At 39.2% G+C, this 25,956-nt stretch overlaps 1 long non-coding RNA gene across 1 annotated transcript in view; it reads left to right on the forward strand.

Moving 5' to 3' along the window:
• Window positions 1-5,136: 5,136 nt before the first annotated feature.
• The window catches only part of LOC120756605 (uncharacterized), a 63,523-nt gene continuing 42,703 nt past the window's right edge, over window positions 5,137-25,956 (forward strand). Inside the window, exons 1-4 of the long non-coding RNA XR_005702174.1 lie at window positions 5,137-5,562; window positions 13,064-13,136; window positions 15,391-15,505; window positions 17,748-17,826. This is a non-coding gene — a long non-coding RNA (uncharacterized LOC120756605). The remainder of the gene's footprint in view (window positions 5,563-13,063; window positions 13,137-15,390; window positions 15,506-17,747; window positions 17,827-25,956) is intronic.

Raw genomic sequence — 25,956 nt, forward strand, 5'->3', positions numbered from 1 at the left:
TGGTTCCTGCCACTAACAGGACTGTCAAGAAGAATTCATAGATGTAATGATGGAAAATGGTGCATAATCTGTTACAGTTCTCGTAGAGTAGTTCACATAACATCATCGCCTTGGAACCTAGTGCATTACGATACCTTGAACTGTGACTGCATTTCTGTGTCCCAAGCCACTGAAAGTGCATGTCTGAATTGCCTGCATATGATCTAGAAAAGCTAACTGAAATTTGTTGTAGTTCCTGAATTACTTCAAATGGACACAGACTTGTGGGAGAATTATTAGAGTAAGAAACTGAGATGAAAGGAGAATTAAAAAAAAAGAAAAACCAGAATGCTGTGAAAGGTATGCAATTACAGGTTTATGGACTACTGATAAAGAAAAGCAGCTTGATGCCTCATGGAGACCTTGAGAAGCTACTGGAATAATTCAATGCATTCTGTTAGTAGTTTGTTGTTGTTTCAATTGTTTGGTCTTCCCCTCACCCCCAGCATTATATGCTTGATAACAGTGTACTTGTCTGAATGATGCTTCTGTTTTTTTCTCCACCGACTAGAAATCAGTCTTGTTCGTGTGAGGCTGCTGTTGTGGCTGTGGAAATGTTTGTAACAGCTGGGAAGATACATGTGAGAATGTGTAAGTTACCAGCTCGATGCTCTAGTGGTTGAAGAGAATCAGGTCGCTTCAAAATCAAAGATCCTGTTTGCAGCCCCTGCTGACTAACAGCTTTAAACATTTGAGCTGTAATTTTCCAGTCTGTCTGTCTCATGCTCTGTGCACTATTTTTCTCAGGGAAACTTCTGCAAAAATTGCCCACGTATTTCCTAAAATTAGATTAAGGAAGAAAACTTTCTTGTTCCACTGGTGTTTTCATCCCATGCTTCTTCAAAACCAAATCAGAATCATCCTCCACCAGCTAGGACTTTAGACTGTGTTGATGGATGTCCCTTGTTGAATCACTGTTTTTGAAACCTGAAAAGGTTTTGAAAAATGTTTTTCTGTTCAGAAATGTGAAAGTTTGGCAGCCTATCTCCAAAGATGATCCCTCCAAGGACAATACATCAGGCTATTTCAATTATTTGGTATGTTAGCCCACGTGGCAGTCTTTTTTCTAATGTGTTGTATATTGTCAGACTGGAATCTTTTCTTGCTGCTTCTATGCAGAGTCTTCACTTTTAATGTTCTTAAGTGAGTTTTGTGCAATTTTTTTTTTTTTGTACCGACACCTAGGAAAATACCGTTTATTACTGCACATCGCTTGGAACACAGGATGTATACCCTGCTTAGCAAATGAACTGCTCTCATACACTTTATAATTTGTGTTGTTTGAAACACGATTCTTGTGCAGCCTCATCCTGCAGAGTCCTGCTTCGTGCTCTGAGTGTGGATCCAGTCCTGCTCGATGTGCATTCACACAGCAAGGCAGTGTTGGTTGGAAGAAATTTTCTGTCATCGTGTCATCAGTCATCAGTACATTCAAGATGGGGTGAATTGAGGAATCAACAGAAGATTCAGTTCTGGCACTTTTTAAACTTACAACGCTTCATAATCTTTACAGTAATGTAAATTTTTGTGTATAATGTACTGCTTTATTTTCATATTGATCCTTTTCAGTATTTTGATTTTATTAACTGGACAATGGATCTGGTAATCTTAAACCCAAGGTTCTCATAAGTAATGGGATGATGCCACACTAGAAAGCTGTCTGTGTACTTGGTGACCTGGCCTGAAATTTGCTAAAATATTGTATAGCCAGACTCAAAATGAAGAAAGAATTAATAACTAATTTAGCTATATATTTTTTTATTATTCTATTACACTCTGTCTTACCTAAATGTATCTTAAATAGTCTCTTATTTAGTACTGCAGTTAGCAAAACATTCTGTGAGCTAATGAGGCACGTAGTTGTCATTATGCAGGATCTGAAAAAGCGGGTATCTGCAACATACAGATAGATGTTCTGTAGTAGCTCATGTGCCACCTTTCATGCCAAAACCTGCTTTGTCCAAAACTAGGTTATTACCCTTCAGAATATTCCTGTGTCTTGTTCGGTAGCAACCTTTACTTTGTGCTGTTGGGAAAAGATTTCATTTTGATTTTCATCGCAGAGGTCAAAAGGCTGGTTGTTTTTTCATCCCAGATTTCTCCTTACACTGTGTCCTTCTCTGTGTGCACATACTGCATCCCCACTGGATAGGTCAGAGTCTTGACTGGGATATGATGTGTGTGGGTGCTGGCATATGGCCAGAAATTATATTGAGAATGGATCAGGCTGCTCAAAGATTCTGAATACTTTTTTTTTCTGGAGGGGGGGAACAATATCTCACAGGTGGGAATGTTTCCAGATGGTATTATATGAGATGAGTGGGAATAAAACTGGGCTGAGACCCGTGTAGAGTGGAATTAACAAAGAAATCCATGTGCAATTCGATGAGTGACAAGGTTTAGAATCATTTTAATTTGCTTTCCAGTAATGAGGAAATATATAGATGTGTAATAAAACATCTCACATGTTTTGCTGAGGTGCTTGAGATTCTAGTGGGTAAAATATGTCAGTAGATCTTCTTACCTCTTAAAGAAAATGCTCTCTAGAATGAAAAGTACATTCTCCTGGAAGCCGCTTGGTAATACTGGAAAATGAGACTAATGAGGATTAGCTTCTTCAGCTGCAGAGGGCATTCACGTTGTGTTAGCTGTCTGCTTGGAATTCGGTCAGGGTGGTGGTAACACATTTACTTGTGGAAGCTGCTGGCCCCACGCTGGCTCCAGGGGCAGAAGGCACTCGCAGGGTCTTGGCAGAGAGGATGTGGGCTCAGGCCAGGGGCTGGGAGCGGCAGAGGCAGCGCAGCCAGCTGCGCTTCTTCCAGCACAGAGGGGTTTTGGAAGGCCTGCGATTGCAGGTGTTGATTCACTCGGTGAAACTGAAATGCAGACATCTGTGCCAAAAGCCTGCTGGCTCAGGTTTGGCCAGAGGGTAGAGTAACCCTAGGGGTTATTCAGCAGTGATCAATGGAGATGTGACACTAAAACTATTTAACCTGTTTAGCTTAAGAAATCTGTGAGAGGTAGGTCAGATTATATTATGTTCATGTACTTGGTCCATCGAGCTTTATAACCAAACAGTTACACTTGGTAATCTTAGTGCACAGTTAAGCCTGTATGAAATGTGTAGGTGATTTAAAAATTTGCTTCACGATCATTCTTAAATAAAACTTCTTTCCAGTCATTTAATATTAGTTTGGGGACATGACAGCTAAGCTAATTACTCTTTTCGTGTCCTTGGAACTTGGATTTTTGGAGATACGGCAATTTTTGTGCAGTGATACTAAATTTGATTATTTATTTTGGAGTTGAGAGACACTTTAGAGTAAAAATATTTTCATATTTTGTTTTATGTGGTTGTAGAAATCATACTTCACACATCTTAAGAGTGGATGGCAAAGGGAGTAAGACTGCTGAAATCATTAGTTTTCTTTTAACACCATATTTTGATGCTTACATGTTTTGTTCTTCTCACAATGAAGCTAAATTAAAATCTCTGAGAAAGAGGTCCCTCTAATATAGCATAATGAACTCTTTAAATGGGTACAGTTGTAGGTCATTGTAAATAGGAATGCAGTGACCTTTGTCTTGACAATGAAGCTGACACAAGCTTCTCAGAGCTGTTTTTTTTTGATTATTTCTCCGCCAGAAAGGACACAAATAAAACAGAGGATCTCCCTTCTCCCATCAGTGAACAAAATCAAAAGACTAGAAAATGTGTTGTATCTTGTCAGTTTGCAAAATGTAGAAATAACACCGGCTTCTTTCTCATTATAGACACTGCTGCAGGAACAATTTGTGGCAAGGAGTTGGGAAAGAAGGGAAAGTCTGCTGGACTGGCCATATGACTGGTAAAGGGCCTTCTGGTTTCTTAAGGTCCTTGCTAATAGCCTGTTTTGGTTTGGGGATACACAGCAGCAAGGCATTCAAAATTATTACTTGTACCTACTTACAGTTTTGAATCTAGAAAAATCACAAATCTTCCTGTCATTCATTTCACACTCACTTTTGCAGTACATTGTTTGCAATGCACTGTGATGGAATCCAGCAAGGCTTGAATTTCTTGGTGGCCTGTGTAAAAAAGCAAAGCATTTTGCAGGAAGCAGGAAAATGTGGCTGTCTCCTATGGGGAGACACTTGCTCTATCCAACTTCAGCAGAGGCTTGTGAATTGCAGTGCTCAGCAATTCTTTTTAACCACAGAGAATCATCTGTCATTCTTAAATAATGGCACTACCTGCTACTTTAGGACTTCCTCAAGGCTTCAGCAACGTTGATCTGAATTGTGCTGCCTCTTGTAGAGGAGAGGCCTGGAGCAGAGCAAACTCCAACGTGTGCAGTCAAGGTAACGAATGGAGATTTGTTCCTTTTGTAACAAGTCCTATCAATAGGACTGGTTCTCTATGATCAGATAATGGTTTTATTTATTTTTAGCCAAGGACAAAAACCAAATGGCTTTTGTTTCTTTTGTTTTTTTTTTTTGTTTTTTTTTTGAGGAGAAGCTTGTTTACTCAATGATGATGAGTGATATTCCCGTAAGGCCACAGCTTGGGTGAGTACCTGGAACAGGTCTTTTTACTGGGAATGTCCTTCTCTGAGAATGTGTTTTATCAAAAGGAAAAAAAAGAAAGAAGATAAATGTTTAGAGTATGCACATGTTATTTCAGAGCTGTGTAAACGGAAAGAGTGAAACAGCAGTTAACATACAGTATTACAAGTTTTTAAAACCTGTTTCAGGAAAACACACTGACACCCTGTAAAAGGATCTAGTGGACAGTGAGAAGTGACTTCAACAGATGAAAATAAAAAGGTATGTGAGACAGAATGTTAATAATTGGCTAGAAATATTTAACTTGTTGTTTTCTATAAATGAGAAGACTTATAAAGCTTACTTAATAAGCTGGTGACCAATTTGATACCAGAACAGCAGTGTGCCCTAGTGGCAAAAAAGGAGTCTTAGCAGTGCCCCAGGGATGAATAAGCACCTGGATTCTCTTTGGTAGCAGGAGGGGCTGACAGCTGCGAGTGTTCAGCCTGGATAACACCAAACTCAGCAGGATCTCATCAATGCCTACAAACACCTGAGGGGAAAGAATGAAGATGAGGGAGCCAGACTCTCTGCAGTACTACCCCCTGACAGGATAAGAGGCAATGGACACTAATTAAACACATGAAATTCCACAAGAGAATTACTGGGAGGGTTGTCAAACACAGGAGTAAGTTGCCAGAAGAGTCACGGAATGTCTGCCTGTGGAGATACCTGAAGCCCAAGTGCACATGGTTCAGGACAGACTGCTCTGCCTGACCTGGCTTGAGCCATTTGGGTAAAATGAACTTGAGAGGTCCTTTCCAACGTCAATAATGATGTGATTCTCTAGAATGTTGTTTGGTGGTCTGTGCCAAATAGCAATGCCAGGTTCCATGCTGAAGGGGCAGTGAGTGTCTGTAGGAAGCAGCACGATGGTGAAAGTGCATTGTTTAATGGCACAAATGGGCTCAGGAATTCAGGGTGTTGCTGGCACTCCTGGTAAGTAGTTCAATGTTGTCTGCCATTAACTTGCAGGCCTTTTCCACGACCAGTCTTCCTTAGACTGTTGTTAAAGATTAAGAAGAAAAAAAGTGAAAGCGTTGTGAAATAAAATGTATTTAATTCCATTAAATACAATACAAAACATATACTATAAAATACACAATACTTTTTTTGGTCATTCGTTACTGTGTTTTACTAACTTTTCTCCTTTTATTTCTTGTTAACTGAAGAACTTACAAAAAGGAAACATCTAACTGACACTAATTTACCTGATTTGGGTGATGGTAATTGCTTTTTCACTCTTCTCCCCAAAGTTAGCTGAAATGGCCTGACTTGAAGCTGCTCTTGTTCAGACCTCATGCAGAGCAAAGCAAGGAAAATGCAGCTTCTGGTTTTGGTTCAGACTTTTGACTTGAAATCTTTCTTCTGGAGAAAGGCAGGCACAGAGCAGTATCTTATCAGTCTGTTGATAAGTGGTAACAGCATTAGGCTCTTTCAGGCATTGCTGTCAGCTGTTGTTCTGGTCACGGGCTCGGCTGTTGCAAAAGGCTGTCTTGACAGGGTGAGACAGCTTTTTTTTGGTTGGTTTTTCGTTTTTAAACAAAGCAAAACATGATTAAAAAGGATAGGGATTAAAATGTGTACAGTGAATGGAGGGCAGCAGGAACGTAAGTTTTGTATTCCAGATGTTTTTCAAAGCTTAATCAAAGCTGGATATTATGGAGATGTTATTTGGGTCGTCCTTGCTGAGTCTGGTCTGGCTGTTCCTTGGCATCAGGGCAGCAGTGCTGAACGGTGCGGCACTGACTCCTGAGCTCCCACGTGGTGATGGCTGTCAGTTATAATGAGAAGTTTCATAATTTTCACACTTCTATTGTAGATTTAGTTTTAAGTACTGGCTTTTAACAGAGGTCAGCATTTTTCTGACATACTTGCAATAGGCCTTTCTTTTCTCTGCTCGACACTTCTTTTGTTTGTTAGACTTGATTTCATCACAGACCTTGGGATTTATCAGAGGATGTTGTTTGGACTAACTCAATACTTCCATCTTCAACTTTTCTGGCTTCTATAAACAGTAAGTCTTTGTTGGTTTATGCTTATAGATACATGTTTTCATGCTTTTAAACCCTTCTTTGTGCACACTCTGTGTATACTTGTGTATATTTGTTAAATATGCATACTGTAAATGCAGTAAAAATTTCTGTGAAAATCCCTGGTTCTCTGAGGTGTTGCAACAGAAAGATGTTATATTTTTTAAAGGGTAGGCATTGGACTAGTGTTCTTCTGAAGTGTTAGAGGATATTATCCTTTTTGACATGCAAAGCCATATTATTGCTGAACGCTATTACTGATTTTCACCAAACTTCTTGCTCTAGTAATGTGGAAAGGCAGCCCTTTATTCATGTATGTCAGTCTGTAATTACTGAACTTAGGGGGATTTTCAGAAAATATTAAACAACTAGCCTCAGGACAGATTTATGGCTTCAAGTAATCTTGATGTTCTTCTACAGTTTTTCTGGATATATTTTTCCTTTTTGTGTTTTGGTTTGGTTTTGTTTTTTTAAGATAGCAATCTGAGAAAACAACAAAAATGCCCCAAGGTGGTCTTTCTGTTGGAGATCATCCTTTGGTTCAGTAGGTGGGTCTGAAGCCCTTGGACGAGAAGGACCATTGACATTGGAGCTAGAGAGTGACTGATGACAGTAGCCGGTTTCACCCTCCATGGAGCAAGAGCGGGGAGAACACGACTTGTTTTCACGGCAGATGCTGATATCTCAGTAATGGCGTACTTGGGGTAATGTTGCTCTTTTGTGTGGGCTGGGAAGCAGTAACTCCAGAGGATGGGCTCTTGTTATCTTGGCCTTGACTCTGTTCCTTCTACCTTGTTCCAGTCCTGCTTCTCTTTGTGCACTTAAAGCCAGCTGTCTCATTCAGATCTCCCTGTTCTACAGGTCTCTGCCTCTCCCTCAGCTCCTGCTTTGCTCTTTCCATCATCCTCTATGTACTAATCTTGTTATTTCTGCTCCTGCATTCCTTTCCTGATCAGTTTCTGCATCCTGCTACACGTCCTGTTCTTCCCTCCTGTTCCAGATTCCTTGTCTCTATGTGTTATTTCCCTTCGTGCAGAGATCTATTTCTTTGCATGAGATGCAGAGGATTGATATTTACTTGCCATGTGGATGTCTTGCTGCCGTTGGGATAAAGAGCTGTTGTAACTGGCCTCTACACAACTGTTTTGGTTTTACCCCTCTTGGCAGGGCAGGAGGCACATATCCTAGCCCACTGGAAGAACTGGGCCAACTACAGCTTTTGGGAAATTTGCGTCATGTGGATGAATTTAGGTAGATTTTCTTGACAGTGTACACCTGTGACTTCTTCTTGGAAATAAGTAGGGCTTTCTGCATAACTAATGTATAGCTTTATTTTCATGCACATGTGTGCACAGAAAGCATGGGACAGTGTCAAATGTGGTTGATGAAAATGCGATCAGCTTTGCAATCACAAGCTTGACAACGAGATAGTGAAAGGTTTTGGGGTAACATTTTAGAAGGCAAACTATACACTGTTAATTAGAGTAGATCAGTTGAAAAAATATTAAAGGTAATGGAAATGGGCAGAACTTTTCACAACTGAAATATCAGGAATTGCACTGCCTTGGGCAAGTAATGTTACCAGATACAATAGATAGTTTATCTGTTGCTGCAGGTTCCATATTCCTATAGAGGAGCTAGTGCTGCAAATTATCCAGTTGTAATGCAATAATCCATCAGACATCTACTCCTTTTGAAGGCTATTTAATTGAATGAACTGCAGTATAAACAAGTTGTATGGTTATATATATGAAAGACCCAGAAAGACGTGACTTACTTGTTCTGCTGCCCTTTCAAACTAATTTTCTTTTTTAATTTGCAGTGGAGAATTTTAGAAGGATATTTCATTGTAGTAAACATTTACCTGTTCTAAATATCTTTATGTAAATTAATACCAAATCTTCCATCCTTTAAAAAAGTAATTGGAGTTTTATGGAGCATATTTAGGAAAGGCACCTTCTTCTTCCAGTAGTACCTAAAGCCAGAAATTTGTTTTGGTTTACATGTTAAATTGGTAGTGTTGCTTAAATGAACCGCTCTCAACCTGCAGGGAATACTGAGCCAGTAGTTTTGGGAAGTGTACAGTCTTTTCTGTCTGAATAAAGGAGATGATATCAATTGCACATAAAATGTACTATTTAAACCATTTTAATAGAACTTCCACAGTTATTTTGAGTTGACTCAAATTAACTTAGTTTAAGTTGAGGAGTTATCTATTTTGAGCTAAATGGGAATCACCTTCACATATTGCAGACTGACCACAGGAAGGATGTTATGGTTTTATTTTAAAAGTTTGTTATAAGCTAAAGGAGTGCATCACATACACTTCCCAGTCTGTCATAAACACTGTCTTGTTGACTGGTGCAGAATGCAAGAGTATTGTAAATAAACTTGGTAGCATGTGGTATTTTTTATTTCACCCTTTTTGTGATGAGAGGAGTAACAGTGTGAGGGATTTAGGCTTTTGTGCAGTCAAAAGTTGTGTTCTGCGGCTGCATTTTGAATGCTCGCAGGTGGCACAATTACTGAAAGAAGGCAGCCTGCCTTCTGCAGTCCTTGGCTGCTTGCTCTCGCCAACAAAAACACAACCAAAAAAAGGCAGCTTATTTTTCATGTAGATAATACATTTCATCCCATTCTTTGCAGCTTCCAAAAATACTTACCACTGCACAGGTGTGCATGGGGGCACCGAATAGGACAGAGCTAGTGGTTTTCTGTGAAAAACTTGATTTAAATTGATCATCAACATGTTTTTCCATTAGTTTAATTGCTAATTGTTCCCGCTCTTTTGTTGTACTCTATCTAGAACTTCAGGTCAGGAGGTCAGGTCTGCTGGCATATTTTCCTGTTGCCTCTGGCCCGTGCATTCATCTCCCCGTGCGTCACGCTGTTAGTGCTTTCTCTGCTGTACTCACTTTTAAAGCACTATTTATGGGTTGAGATAGTCCCTCCAAAACATAAACACGAATAATTTCATTTATATGTGACATCACTGTAAGAGATATAAACATATGTAATTGTGTACATTATGCTAGGAAAGAATTATTTCAGTTAAAATGCCTGTTATTTCTAACTGATTACACTGTGTCTTTGCTTAAGTCATCTGAAAGGGAAGAAGTGGCAGAGAGCTTTTTTTTGACCTTTTGAAAGTTGAGTATTGCTGCTTGATGTATGCACAGATTCTTCACTTCTGACAAGAAGAAATCCTGTGTCATCCTCATTTATAATGTATAGACCTCTCTTTCCATATTTATGTTATTTAAATAAAGAATACTGTGAGTTCTCAGAAATGCTGCCACTCAAGTGCAGGATGATGGTACCCAGCCTTCTGTGTGTAGAGTTTGGAATACGGTGAGGATCCTCCTGGCTTAATTACCGTGCCGCTGCTTTTCTGATTAATGACTGAAACCTTGACTTATTGGACAACCAAAGACCATCTGAATTTCATTGTTTCTGAGGACATGCACGGCTGACAAGGTCAAGAGAAGGAAAAAAGTAGCTGACTTGGGGGTAAAATGCAGTAATTCCTCAATTGTTCCTTTGAATTAATCAGGTCTTCTTGCTCAGAGAGTACCTCTAAGTGTGAGAAACCGGAACTTCCTATTTCTTCAGTCACTGAGTTTTATTTAGACAATACATTGGTAGAAGTTATAGAGTCAAAATATATTGTGGAGCTGGATTCTCCACAAATTGGCACTTTTCTGAACTCCAGTAGAAGCACTTGTGTCCATAGTTAGGACAACTACTTAGTAGTTTAATTGATTTCATAAGAAGGGGCATTTCTGAAGGTAATAGGGTCTCTGAAAAATGCTTTGATTAAAAATAAATCAATCTCACAGCTGCATAATTTTATGATCTGGTTGGACTTGCATCTCTAGAAGACCATTTGGTTGTCCTGCGGGCTCAGATGCTGGGAGCTGGTGAATGCATAAGCATTATTGGTTGTGGCTGTGCATAGCTGCAAAGCCTTCTGTAGCTTTCTACTTTTAAAATTGCCTGCAGGTTGTTTAGCTCTTAAAGTATAGCAAGTGCATATACTGTATCAGAGCATCCCTAATCAAACTTACCTGGCTGTATTCTTGCCTCAAAATCAGATTTTGTTTACAAGACTATATCAATAAACTTTTTGAAGTTTTCGGTTTGATTTTTTTTTTTACAATCTTCCACTATTCTAGCACTGCAATATTTAAGATTACAAATACAGCTTTATTTAAAACAAACAGCTTTCAGTGAAATTGCATTACTTTGCTACTACTAAACACAGATTTATATGTGAGGACTAGAACACTGAAGGTCTCTGAGTCCAATGTTATAGATGTGAATGTTTCCCATAGCTAATATTTATGCTTTTTCTTATTTTCTGAAAGGTAATATTACTTGTTAGATACTCATAGTGAAGAGTTGAATATCCTTTTCTTTGTATGAAAGTGTAGCAGTCTTCCCTGACTGATTGTGCAGTCATGACATAGCTGAGGTGAAGATCCAACTTCAAACATTGCAAGATAAATCATTTCCACATTCTTGCTTAAGTGGCTATTTTAGTGTAGAGAAGCACATTTTCTGTTGAGTGCTAATGCCACTGTCTCCTTGACCCAAGGTCTTAACTATTCTGAGCAAAGTAGATCTGGTACTTAGTGTAAGAAAGAGTTTGCAAGTAAAACAGTTGTGCCACTCTGAAATGTTGAAATTTCTGTACCTTGTGGGATTGTCCGTTGATAAAAGGATTGATTGAATGAAGTATGCTTTATACAAGGTATTAATAAACATATTCTCCTTTCTTATTTATAGAAATTGGAGTGGGTGGCTGGGATCACAGGCTTGTGTAAGGGGCCTCCGAGAAGGGTGCATGTTTCTCAAGTTATTATTTTGGCCAGCTGTTCTGCCCTTGTTTTCAGCAGTGAGATCTATTAGCATGAGGCATTTTGCTAAAAGGGGAGGAAGTAGGAGTGTTTAATGTTGCTTAGTGGGAACAAGACTGTAGTTTTATCTTAATTTTGCTGTTTGAGGGCAGTCTGGCAATTAACTCGTGAGAAACAAAGACACGGAATTATTTTGTAGTCTTAGCAGATAAATCTCTGGAATTTTGTTAACTAACAATGCCGGTTAAGCTTCAGTAGCTTTATTGCCACTGGGAATATAATGGAATTAAGTACAGTCAGCTACATCTAACATGAGCTCAGGCTGTGGCCATTTCTGCTTTCAATGTGCTGCCTTTGAGATGCGTTGCTGCTTTCAGTCTGAGTTGCCAGTACTCTGTCGTGATGTTCCCAAAACCCTTGGGCAGTGGCAGTTCCATTACAGAAGAGCCTCCTCTGCCCCTGGGGTGTACCAGCTTGTAGTGTCAATTTTTTTCCACAAATACAGATGGGCCTTGAATATCTGAAAGGCTTTCTAAGTTTCAAAGAGGAAAAGAGAGAAACACGGAGAAAGTGCAATTATTCTGCTATTCTTTTGGCTGCTTATTTTTAGTGGCTGCATAAGAAATTCTAAAGTTGAGCATTCACGTGGGAGTGAAAACAAGGATGCTCCTGCCCTGGTGCTACCTGGTGATTCTCCAATTTTTTTTTTGTAACACAGAACTGTCCAGCTTTATCTGCCAGCATAGGAGCGTGGGACAAGGTCTCTGCTTCGTGCTGTTCCTGCTTTTTGCAAGAGTAGTCTTGCATCTCTCGAAGAGATGAGCTATTGTTTGGAAAAGCTTTTTCCTATTTCTATTGTTTCCTCATCTCAGAAAAATAAACTGTAAAAGATAGATGGCATTTCCCTTTAAATGAATTTTGCTGGGTTTAATTCAAGCAGTAACTTCAGTGACTGTTTATCAAATACCATCACACTGCTTACTTTTTAAAGGAAATGGAAAAATGTCTGACACAAAGGCATCTGAAATGAAACACTCAATAATCACAGTATACCAAAATCTTACCTACTGGAAATACTGTGTGTCGGTGTTAAAAATAAAACATAGACTCATTTAGTCCTGAGAATTTACAAGTAAATTGTTTGAAACTGAAGAGAATGGATGGAAAATTAGTTTTCCTGAGAAATAAACTTGAGTACTTCAATTTGTCCTTCTTACAATAGGTATTTTAGTAGTGTGCATAATAAATGTAAAGTTGCTATTTAGTCATGCAAACAGTAATGTCAGCAATAATGAGGATGGGTTATGACAGTCCAGCAGCATTTTCTGGCTGAGGATACCGAGGGAAAAACTGTTACCACTCTGCAGTTGATAAAGAATAGTATATATATTTCCTCATTCTCACTTCCTTTAAGCTGCCTGTCAGTCAACTGCTATTATGTTCTTTTATGTCAGTGCATTATAGGGTGGACTAGAAAAGCTACTCATGAAAGATTCAGCTGCATTAAAAGAATTTGTTTAATAAACAAGCTCCTTACTGGCTTTACAGGACTGCTCAAAGGAGTCAAACATTTATGGACATGGCAAGTAGCTATGTGGTGGAGCATAAGGAACCATCAAGTGTAAGTATGGAATATTGAATCCTAAATAGAAGCTGAAAAGTAAAAGCAAGTGTGGTGTATGTTTTGTGCAGTAAACATCTTTAAGGATGCAAAGTAGCCATAGAAAAGTCACTCAAGTCCTTGCTTCCCTTTCTCCTCTTCAGTTCACATTTGCACCCAAAATTAGATTTTAGTGAGTGAGAAAATGCTCTTTTTTTACCTTTGGAAACATATTTAATGACACTTGCCTAGCTGCTTCATATTTCTAGTCTTTCTTTTCCCTTCTTGAAATGGAAAGATTTACACAGCGTCTGCAGTAGTATGAAACATGACAAAACGATTAGGTAATTGTTGGGCACAGTATGCTGAATGTATAAAGCTTCACGTGACAGCATAAGGTATTAGCTGCAATTGAAGATAAATGTATATTCACATACTCTGCATACTAATTGGTGAAGTTCTGGTTGAGCTAGCATCTCCCATTTCCTTCCAACCTGAAAAATATTGTCTTTAAAGTGGGATTGCAGTGGTGGTTTGCACTTAAATTTTGGATGGTTTTATATTTTTATTTTTATATTCCTTGATTCTAATAAGAAGAGTTGTAGATAAGACACAGGACAGATTTCCATGCTTTTAGCTGGAAGTGCTTTTAGAAGTATCGGATCTTTTTATTGTTCTTTCAGTTAAACAGTGAAACACAAGTTATGAATGGGTTCACTGCAGGATGCATTCACAGTTCTCAGGCAGCTGCAGGTCAGTTGTGTGAAAATTATTTTTGATATCTTCTTCAGTGGAGGGAAAATGTAATAAAGGAGTAACTGATATTTCACAAAGTGTTCCTGAATATACAAAGTAAATTTAGTGTTGATTTGCATATCCAACGTTTCAGGCCTTTCATCATAAAGACTTTTCTTTTTAAATTGATATTTCCTTTCACCATTGTTCTGAAAAGGAAAGGGAAAAAGAAGTTTTGAAGTAAGTACCTATAGTTGAAATTAGCATGGACTGAGTTCAATGTAACACAGAAACAACATCATCTCAAACTGGGACACAGAGGAGGAGACTTTGCTCATAAAGTATTTGGTGCAGTCAAAATATTTAGTTTGACATTTTTCTCATTTTGGCTCTCAAGGCTTTGATCTCCTTGCACAGAAGATGGAGATTTGCAAAGGGGCAAATTAGAGCCTAAATATTTAGTAAAAACTTATGGTACTTAGAACAATTTAAAAAATGGAGCATTTATTAATTGGATATTAGCATTAATTATTAGTGTGAATAAAAGCATGGTTAGTTAGGTTATTATTTGGCACATTTAGCATCTAGAAGAACTCCTTAAAAATTGTTTTCATGTTTGCCTTAAATGCTACACTTTTTTTTCCCCCTTCAGATTTATTACAGTAGTACTAAATTTGTAGATTTTCAAATGTAGAATCTGAATTTCCTTGGCTTTTTTCTACATAGGTTCTTGCCTTCTTGCTTTCTGCTTCCTTCCAGTTACCTTTTTCTTACCCCGAATCATTGTCTGTTAGTTGTTCTTTGTTTCTCTTCTGGCCCAACCACGACTGTGACAAAGAAGGACAATTTCTTCTTTTCTGGTGTTAGAGGTTTATGTACCTGAGTTTGTCTTTGCAGAGAAACTACCTCTTCTGTTGTTGGGCAGCAATCAACTAAAAGCTCTGTACTTATATTCTTAATTAAGACTTCTACGCATGTAACTTTTTTCTCAAAATCGTACACCTCCAATGTGAAGAAGATGATTGCTCACAGGGTGCTGCCGCTGCTATTTCCCTTTGACTACGTTGTAGGGATTTTATACCCTTTAACTTTCTCACTGTGGGAGATGACTTTGCAGTGCATGGTGGAAGGAAGCACTGGGGAGCAGAGTAGCTCTGGCTTTAAAGCCAAGTCAGCTGTGTTGGAGAAGTTAAAAGCAAAAATCAGCAATGTGCTGAAAATAAATTGTTGTCTGGGAGAAATATTTTATCTGTGGTGTTTCTGTGACATCACTGAACAACTGAAATAAGTGCTTGATAGATGTGTCATGAAAGCAGCCCAACATCCTCATTAGAGGAAGTTCTAATTTTTTTTTTTTGAATAGACAAAAAATCAAATTACTTCTGCATGGCTCTAAACACAGGTGGGCAAAAGTTTTTCATGTTTAAGTGATTCAAAATGCATCTTGGTTAACTTCCTGCCCCTAATTGCATTTGAAGTTTTCTTTTGCATTGCTGCCTTTAGCTTTGACCCAATACTTCACATAGCCTATTATTTTTAGGATCTGTCTCCTTGGAATGGCTAACCTCTGTTGTGCTGCAGAAGAACGTACTCCATGGAGCTACTCAGTGGAAGAACTTGCTTTTCTTTTGATTGCCTCGAAATGAATTTTTAATGTGAGTCCTCCTCCTTTTTGTAAAGTTCAAGGTCAATTTTATTAAAAATAATTGCGTGATTCATATCTGTGACTCACCGTTTTGCCCAGCCCATCAAAACAGAAATGGTGAGGCCACCACAGGCGTCTGCCTTGGGTTAACACATCAGTGTGTTAAATAGGGAATGCTTTAGTATGCAAATACAAACAAGGGTCTTGGAGAACCCTCAGCAGAGGAAAATGGGCTGTTTGTCAGTTTTGTAGCGTTTAGATGTTTTTCCTGTTGTGACCACAGGTTTTATTTCCTAGAGCCTGTTTAAGCCTCAGCGTCAGTGTGTTTAACCCGCGGGGCTCCAATAACGCCCTTGGGCGCGCGAGGGGGCTGAGGTGGGACGGGGCGTGAGGCGCGCCCTCATGGCGGGGTACAGAGAAACCCTTCAGGGCCGCCTGCAGGCAGGGGAGGGCTGCAGGGAGGGCTGCAGGCAAGCAGGGAGAGCTGTAGGGAGGGCTGCAGGGAGGGCTGCAGGCAGGCAGGGCTGCAGGCAGGCAGGGCTGTAGGGAGGGCAGCAGGGAGGGCTGCAGGCAAGCAGGGAGGGCAGCAGGCAGGGCTGTAGGGAGGGCTGCAGGGAGGGCTGCAGGCAGAGCTGTAGGGAGGGCAGCAGGCAGGCAGGGAGGGCTGCAGGGAGGGCAGCAGGGAGGGCTGCAGGCAGAGCTGTAGGGAGGGCTGCAGGCAGGGCTGTAGGGAGGGCCGCAGGGAGGGCCGGGCTGAGCCCGGGCCGTGCTCCCGCGGCCCTCAGAGCCCCCGGCCCGGGCCCGGCCGCCGAGCGCTCCGCGGCCAGCGAGGCGCTGCGAACGCGTGAAGTGCTGCGGGTTGTGCGGGCCCTGCCGCGCAGCTGCGTGTCTAGCAGGGCCCTTGTACTGGCAGTGAAGCGCTGAGGGATGAAGACAAGCCGAAGAGTTGAGCGTTCCTATTTCTCTTCCTCTTTGCTGACTTTGGGGCTCTGAATTCTGTATTTCCATTGCATATTCTTTCCAAGGATTTTTTTGAGCGAGCGTAAAGCCTGGCTCATTCCTTGAAAGTAATCACATTCAGCCTTCTGCAGTTTGAATGAATATCTTAGAGCAGATTTACAAAATAGTCAACAGATGTATGTTCCCTGCCATCAAATGGGAAAGCAGTTATGGTTAAGATGTTTGCCTCTTTTTTTTTTTTTTTTTTTTTTTTTAATATGTAAAATAGAATACTGTCTAAGACCTTCTGGATGGAATTGGGAGTTTCCATGAAATTGTCTTACAGTGTTGTTTTAAAGGAATACTTTTTATTCCTAAAATTCACGTTAGGCAATTCCTCCCATTGCACTTTTCTGCCGAGAAACATGCAAGCTGGTACTGGCTGTTTTGATTCAGACATTCACTGTAGTTGAATCCCGTGTTATCAGTGACTGTACTTGTTCCCAGTCACTAACAAGGTGCATAGTTTGCTGACATCTACATATGAATTGGTTTGAAACTTGTTGTGTCCTGTAATCATTCCTCCTCAAAGAAAAGCCTTGGTGAGGAATGAGCCCTCAGGAGCTCCAGACTTGATGGCATTCATGCAGGGGTCGTCAAAATTCCTTTAATGGTTTATTATTCAGTGAAGTCGTAGCCTATGGTACTGTCTTAAACTCTAGAGTTTAGCAACTTTTGCTCAATTTTAGAGCATACTGTTATCAAGTCAAGGATTCTTAGAGCATTGTGTTTTGTTTTGTTTGTTCCATTTTGGTCTGATCGCTTCAATTTCATCCACCAGCTAGACATTGCTGTGAGGTATTTGCAGGTTAAGCTGATCATTGTATCCCAATGATCGGAGAGTTGTTTATTTTCCGTATCCTGATGATTCTGGATGTTATTCTTTCACTCTAGGGCTTGCAGTTCGAAGGGAGAATTTTATTGCAGAAATGATAACTTTTAGGTATTGCTATAGAATTAAGTTTTTGGTGACTCAGATGTTTTAGTATTTAAATAATTCAATTTAATTATGTATTTGTAGTAATTGTTGCTTAATTGTAATTTCAACTCTTTTTCTTATTCCTTAACTGAAAAGAATTTTGCAGAAAATGTTAGATTGTTTTTATTAATAATGATGGAATGGTTAAGGTTGGAAGTGACCTTAACATCATCCACTTCCAACCTCCAATTATTTGTTGAGCATATGCAAAATTTCTGCTCAGGTGACTGGGGAGAAGCTGAACAGCTCTAGATGTTACTGTTTTCTGCCCTAGGTAAGGGAGAAGGAAATGTGCTCAGTATCATGGAGCAGCTGCAGAATGAGCCTGTGTTCGAAGAAGGGCAACAAACCTGGTAAATTATTGTCTTGATACCACTGTATATGTAAAGGTGAAGGAAAGTTTGGAAGGGGAAGCTCATTTAGCAGGGTGCATCTCAGTGTGATTTCCAGCCTGCTGAGTGAAGAACCCCGACAAACCCAAGTTGTCCTTAAGGTCCCTCTGCTACTGAGGTTAGGAAACTGCAGCAAGGGAGATGAGATGATGGTGCTCATTAATTTTCCAACAAATGAGCTGTTGCAGATATGTAGGAAGTAGCCCAGGACTTGGTTTTCTGTTTCTTTTTTTTAACTTTAATAATGGAATTTGAGCTTGTTTCTAGTAGTTGCAGATGTAACTCACAAATGGTTCAAACGTTACTTTTCTTTCTCTGAGAACTACGATCTTCAAGCAAGGAACTTTTCTCTACTTCTTCTTTCATTTTTAGTTTTCATTTTTTTTTGTTTTGACCTTAAGATTTGTGCCAGCTCTCTATTATTTTGGCCTTCTAAACAATTTACAAAGGTGTTACAGCTGTGCAATGTATGTCAGCTATGTGCCACAGGTTGAGAACAATTTTACTCCTGTATTAATTGGTTTATAATTCCTACTAACTTCTGTAAAATTTAATTTAAAGTAAATGTATTATCATTTCAAAATGCATCCTACAGAGAGAGGTGTGTAATATTGAATATATATATTCCCATGCACGAAAACTCCTGGAATCCTTTCAGTCAAAACTGCCATTGGTTACAACATGAAAGTGTGGGAGGGTTTCTTTGTGTTTTTGTTTCATTTTTGTTTTGTTTTTCATTTGGTGGAATTTGCAGGTTTCACTCAGCTTTAGAGACAGTTGTAGTGTTAATTTAAAGGTGTAAATTATAGCACTGAAAGGACTAATTTGAAAAGACCATAAGTTAAATATTTATTATGAAGCTTTATTACTAGATGTTTAATCTTGGACAGATGGAAAAAGTGGTGATTGAGTAACCTGCTTGTGTGGTTTGTTTGATTACTGAGTTAGGGAGCTGTCTTCCTTTTGCTAATTGTAGTGCTTAACACTTAGTAACGTTATGTATTGTACTACTGTTATGGAAAGCAAAACTGGAAATGGAGAATAGTGGATGCTTTGCAGCTTCTGAGCAGATGATTCTCTAAACGAACCGGTGGTTAAAATAATTCGAAGCAAGCACTGTTTCACTTCTACAGCCAAAAGAATGGTGGCTGTTGTCATGAGCATCACTGAAGAAGAGGTATAATATGTGCATGTTTGGGAGATTTTCCAAAGTTTCTAGAGCAGAAAATAGAAGTGGCCTAGGAACGTTTTGTGTGAAGCCAAGTTGGCGTCCTGAAACACATTATTTATTCCTAACAAGTGTTGACATAATTTTCTTTTTTAATTTTAAACAGTGTTTAGAGAAGTATTCAAGAATCATCCTTATCTCCCTTTCGGATTATCAGATGTGAGGCAGACAAAATAGCTGCAAACATGTTATCTGCTCTGCCTTTGCTGTGGATATTTGTGATTCACACACACACACAGATCAGTGCCTCAAGGGGTTTTTTTCGCATCCTTTCCTTTTGTTGTAATAGATTTAAAATTAGTTAAGAGTAAATGTAGAGATCACCTGTAGTGCCAATAGCAGCCTGTCACAGAGCCATTGCACCTCACCTTTCCTCCTGGAAAGCTGGTCTCCAAAAGCCACTGTCACGTTGTGTGCCTCAGGAAGCGACTCTCCATTCTGAACAAGTTGTATTGGCACTTTCCTTTTCAAAACTGTATGTGCTCCTGCATTAAGTTCTGCTGGCTCTGAAGTTTGGTATTTTGTTAGATTAAGGTTTACTTCTTTCCTTCTTAGTGCCCCTGGCAGCTGTGTTTTATGAGACATGGATAAATCAGCCCTGTTTGTGTGCTGTTTCAGGTATGGTTTTGTATCTGTATCAAACCAGTGGGCAGTGAATCTTAGCATGAGCAAGACTTTATCTGCTTCAGCAAACTGGAGTACTTCTCTCTTCCTGCATGTTCTTGTTAAAATACCCATTTGCTTAATGACTGAAGACAAATGCATTAAGGGTACTGTGACCTATGTCTGGAATCATTAAACAGGGTTGTGATGATGAAGAAAGAATCAGGAAAATTAGGTACTCCTTCAAGAATTTTTTTTATTATTATTTTTGATGCTGACACCAGCTTAATTCACTAGTCTAACAGATCTCCTCTGGCTTTTCTTGTCCACGGGCTTTGAAAAAGATGCAGGCTGGTTTTCATTGTTAAATGCTATGTTTCTCACGTGTATCAGTGTAGCAGTGACCAGAGAAAAACTGACCGAAGCACAGATTGTTGTTATGCAGTAATTACTTAAGACGTGCAGTAATCTTTTTCTATTCCTATCAGCTGTGTAGCAGGTTGAGTTAATAGATCCACTCCCATTTGAAAGTGCCTTGTTTAATACAGACTTTCGTGGTGCCTGCCCAGCCTGACGCTGGGGAGGCTCGGTTCTGCACACTTTTCCTTGCCTGTGAACCATGCAGCCCAGTGTATTTTCAGTGCTGCAATGTATTTGTGCTCTTAGATTAGCAGCAGCCTCTCCTGGACCAGGCAGTCACACATGGGCAAAGCTAAAGGAGCTGGGAATGCCTCCACAGAAGATGGTGCTATGGCTCTTGCTGCTGATACTCTAGAGAGACTCCTGAGGAGCGTTATGTTATCCATCTGGTATCTTCAGAACATCCAATAATTTAGGTGCAAAACATATGAAAAGTTGTGAGTGCAAGGAACGGTCCCAAAGTACCTTAATCCTTCTATCGATAGCACCGCTATTGGGTTACACGGTTTTAATCCCAGAGGAGTTGTTGCCTGACATTAAACTGTCCAAATAGTATTTATATCTGCTGCTGCCCTGCAAGATCACTTAACCCTGCACAGCAGTTTAAAAGTAGTTAATGACAGACCCAGCATGACTTGCCCCTTATGAATGATCACATAAGTTCGACCTGTGCTGTCATGGTTTATGGAGGAAGGCAGTTTGTCCATAGCCTGCTTCAGCCACAGCAGGTAATTTGAAATGAAATGAGACAGTTTCTACAAGCAGATTGATTTGGGAATCTTGCCTGTTCTTCCCTTTGACCCTTGACAAGTTGACACTACAAAGATTGTGACTTTAAAAAATGATTGGGTGCAAATACATTTAGGTAGATGATTTACTATGTGTTAAAGCAAGGACAGTGCATTTAGAATGGAGCTGTGAGGGAAGGTAATTGTAAACTTTAACAACTCGTGGTTTATGTTTCTGTATCTTATTAATTATCTGAGTAGGTGAATCTTCTGATAACAGGAGACCAAGTACTGTATCTAATAAACCGTGTGTGAGAGTCCACAGATTCTGAGTACTAGTATGCAGTATTTTAGTCATGCAGAAATAAGTGTATGGGATTTAGAAATGCAACTGGAATGCTTTCTTTGAGCTGCGAGGGTTAAGTCTGAAAATGAACATCTGGATGTATAGGTTTTCCAATCCAAAGATGTCTTTATTTCGTTATTTTTTTTGTAAATGCAGTCATGCAAATTCAAATATTGAAATAGCAAGTTCCAGCATACCATAGATAACTGGCAAACAGTGAAATAATGAAAGGATGCCAGAGAGAGAGAGAGAATCACAATTACGTGTCTATAAATACTCTGGTTTTGCAAAGCATACACCCTCTTAGTTAAAAAGAATTATGCAGAGTTTATAAGTTACTAAGTGGGGATTTTATTTGTGTGCCTTTTGATGATTATGTGATTGGATTTTTTCCAGACTATTATGTGATTAATTCTATAATTTGAAAATAAATAGCTGAAATGTATTGCTTCTGAAGAATTACCCTACAGTGGTCCAGGACAGCATGTGAAACACAAGTACAAATGTTGCTGAAGTATGTATCGTATAAATTTCATTATAATTTTAAATTGAATATTTAATTAAATAACAGTCCTAGAAAGCATAAACCAATCTTTGATAAGTCACCTAGCGTTAAATGTGCTATGAGTGTGTGGTTGTAAAGGCATAATACAAAGTAAGTGTTTGCACAAAATTCATCTCTTTGCAGGTCTTTCTCCTGCTGTCTGTTCAAAATGCTTTGTATGAAGCATTATTTTGAAGATGCTTATAAAAAAATTCTTATTGGTCTAGGTTGAAATTGTTTAATACCTTTTTGACTGTGTCTTCACTGAAGAATATTAGAAGTATTTTGCTGAAATGTTTCTTTATGTTGTCCATTGGGTTTAATAGACGTGCCATTTAATAAGCTCTCTACCTGTAAGGATAGACTATTTGACCTTTGTGACCTGCCAGTGGTAGACATAGTATAAGATTGCTTTGTGAAATAAAGCTGTCGGTAACATCAACAAAATAAAAAATGATCGTATTCCAATACTCTCTGCTCAGTACTATGACAGCACTGAAATATGGAATAAAATTGAAAGTAGATTAGTTTTGGGTCCTAAGTCATGTTTTGACAAGATATAAGAGAAGAGAACATATCTTTGAACTTTTAGTTTTAAAGTTTTTTAATGAAAATATTTATCATTTTGTAAGGTTCCTTCTTTCTTTATCACAACGGGGCTGTATAACCTTAAAACAATCCATTCTCTTATTGTGAGGGGTGTAAATACTGTACTATCTTTTATATTAAACATCATAAAGGATACATACACAGTACGAGATTGCTTGACACTTGCAAGTAAAGGACTGTCATGTTAATAAAAAGCTTATTGGAGAGGTTGAAAAATCAGTCATTAATAAGCCACATATTTTTAAACTATGTAAAGCATGTAAATACTGCAGACAAGAAGGCAGGCTTTGCCATATTTTCTCCTCTCTTTTTGGAATACTTAAAGGTCTAGAGCAATAGTGTAAATGAAAATTACCCAATTGCCTCTTCTGTGCTTATTGTAAACTTTGTATGATTAGAAGAGAGATTAATACTTTTAATTGCAGTTATTAATCGAATCAAATGAAGAGTTTGGGGGGAGCAATGTTGACATGACTGTGAATGCTAGAATTTAGGCAACTTGCTTTCAGTCTTTTCTGAAGAATTAAAAAACAAACCAAAAGAAGAAACCTTTAAAGAGGGAGTGGGAAAATCCCGTCACCAAAATCCACTTTGTACTATAGCTATGTAGAGTGGGAAATGGAAGGGAGGGTATATGAAACAGTGACCATAATCTGTCTTCATTTCTGTGCATCAAGAATAGAAATAAATTGAATTTTAACTTCTTGGTCTAGGGTTAACATCATTAGCTCTTTCTCCTTGTTTGTTTTTTTAATACTACATTTTTTGAAAATGCCTTTTAATTTGGTTATTCTCATTTGTCTCTTCTATTCCTCTAAGTGCTCAATTGTTAGTCTTTTTTAAAAATACTTTTAAATTAATGGAGTGGATTTTTGTTTTTCATGGCAAACACACATTTTTGAAGCCAAAGGAATAAAATACCTTTCCTGAATGAAGTCACAGTATTTGTGCAAAGATACTAGTCTCAGAAAATTAGGGTATTCTCTAAAGAAATAAGAGATTTTTTAATGGTAACTCATAAACAGAAATATGAACATAAAATCAGGTAGAAAATTCATACAGAATTTCTGTCTTACCCAGTGCCTCTAAGAGGACTGCAGTGATGTGCTTTTAGCAGAGGTTTATCTTCTTGGAGCATGATATAACTCCAGAGGTTAGTAGAATAATGTAAACCAATAACAAGGGGATGTTGCCCATCCTCAAACTGTGCCCCAGGTTGTTTGAAATGAAGAGGAGAAAAGCTTGCAGGAAAATCTACCTGCTCAGCATTGGACTGTATTGAAGGACAAATGCACTTGGTGTTACGACTTTGTGGTTTTGCCCTTTCAGATGATGCAAAAGCAGTGTAATTGGATTATCCTCTGTCCCCACAGATGGTTGAGGTGCTGTGCTGTTGAGATCTTTGGTGGAAACTCTCTCTCTTTGAATGAGGCTGATCCCCATTGCTGTTGATTTCTGTGACTGTAAGCCAGGAGCCGTGGCGCCAGGAGCAGCATCTTTGCTATTTGGAGTTCTCAGCGCCACGCCAATGGCCAGCGCTGCCCAGAAAGTGGGGCAGAGCTGGAGAGCATGGAGTGACAGTCACCGGCAAACACTGAGGAGGAGGCTCCTGCTGGAAATACCATGTGTCACTTTTTCAGTAGTGTAAAGCTCCTGGAGAGGGTAAACGCTTCCTGGCACACTGAGGTACAGTTTCCATGTGTGCCTGGCTGGGGTTGTCAGCAGCAGTAGGACGTGGCTTTTTTGTGGATTCACTTAAGCAAAAGGAAAACACTTCCCTGCTTCCCCAGATTTGGCATCAGTAGTGTTGCTTGTGGCAGGAGTACTTATTTTTTTCCTTTCAGACTTATGTGCATGTTTAAAAATATAGTTTATTATGCTATTTTTGCTGCTTTGTGGTGATTTTGCAGAAGCTTGTTGTGTTGGAGGTGGGCTGTAAGGCAGTGAGCAGCACAGTGATGAAAGCACATGGTTTTGTCTGTAGCTATTCATTTGCTGTTTTGCTTCACCATGTGTCATCTTTATCCTACCCTACCATTCCTTGCCCAAGTTACAGCGATAGATGGAATTGCTCAGAAAATGGGCAAGAGAAAATGATGTCTATCTGCCCATGATTTGCCAGCAGTTCTTTTGGATTTGCACTCCTTTTCTATCTATGCCAGACAATTTTTTGATCATTACACTGCTAACTCCTTAAGGTAAACCATGTGGTGTTACAAATGGACTAATCCTAACCAAGTTTTTTATGAGTCAGTATTTGTCAGTGCTGAGAACTGTTGTTACAAAGATGATCAGAAATTTGTTACTTTAAACTCAGGTTTTTGGAAACCTTTACCTCAGTGTCTTAAATAGAGACTGAGAACATTGAAACAATCAAGCAGATTTTCTTACCTTTCCACAGGAAATTTGGGGTCTTATGCCTATTTGACATGGTATGGGTTTCTTAAACCCTCTGACTTGTTTAAACAGCTGTGTAACCGTGTCTCTTTTAATTTCATTACTTTGCATCAAAAATCATACAGATTTAAACAGAAGCTCCAGATTCTCCATAATTGTCCTGAATTATTGGCTTAAAAACGAAGGTGTAGAAAGTAACATCTGAAATTTGATATTAAACCAAAGATAGAGGGGAGGACTGGGAAGGATCAAGAGAGGAGGAATGGGGTAGCCCAAGAGACGATGGTGTAACATACTCTGACTCTGTCCCACCGATCTGGGTCACTCATAATGCTGCATCTTACGTGGACAGTTCTGGGTGATTTTAAAGTAAGTCTCAGTGTAGTCCAGACAGACTTGTGGAGGGCAGCTGTCTGTCACTGTTTTGCTTGGGAGAGAGCCTGAGATGAATAAAGTATGGTAGATGGAAATTTTTGAGTATGCAACTTTTAACCTTATACAGGGAAGCTGCCCATTATATCCCTTCTGAAAAGAAACCTTGCCTTTTAAGAATGCTAAGCTGCCTGGAAATCAACACTTGAAAAAGAAATTATCCCACGGATCATATGGTGGGCTCTGGCCTGGATTACTTGGCTCAAGCCTTTTTTGACTGGCATCGTGCAAAAAGCTTTTTTTGTTAAGTTCAAACTCGCTGCACACTGGCACTAGAAATGTAGCTTAGATTTGCCCTTTTGAACAGACATGCAGGAGAGTGCAGATATAAATGGTGAACCCAGTATAAAATACATACAAATACATAGTGTAAAATATATATAAATTACTCACCAGTAAGTATTTCTTTGGAAACTCCCAGTTTTACTCTGCAGGCTTTCTTTAAGCAATTGATCAGCCTTTCTTTTCTTTCCCTTCCCACCCCACCTGTGATTATTCTCATTCCTTTCTACAAAATGCATAATAGTTGAATTTACTACTAATTGCTTGTTTTTGAATTTACAGCTCAATTCTTTAGAACCTTTGTTCAAAAGTCCTCAAAAGATTTAAATAGCTCGAGTAGGACTAATTCGGGAAGCAGTATAAACAGAGAACTTTTGTAATTTTTTTTTATTATAGTTCCATAATATCCATGGTCACTGAGGCCCCAGGACACTGTGCCAGGAGCGGTCGGTGCCGGTGTCGCGCTCGGGGTTTCCAGGCTCCCGCAGTGCTCCGGGTGGCC

Source organism: Hirundo rustica, chromosome 9 (assembly GCF_015227805.2).
Source record: "Hirundo rustica isolate bHirRus1 chromosome 9, bHirRus1.pri.v3, whole genome shotgun sequence".
NCBI classification, from domain to species: Eukaryota; Metazoa; Chordata; class Aves; order Passeriformes; family Hirundinidae; genus Hirundo; species Hirundo rustica.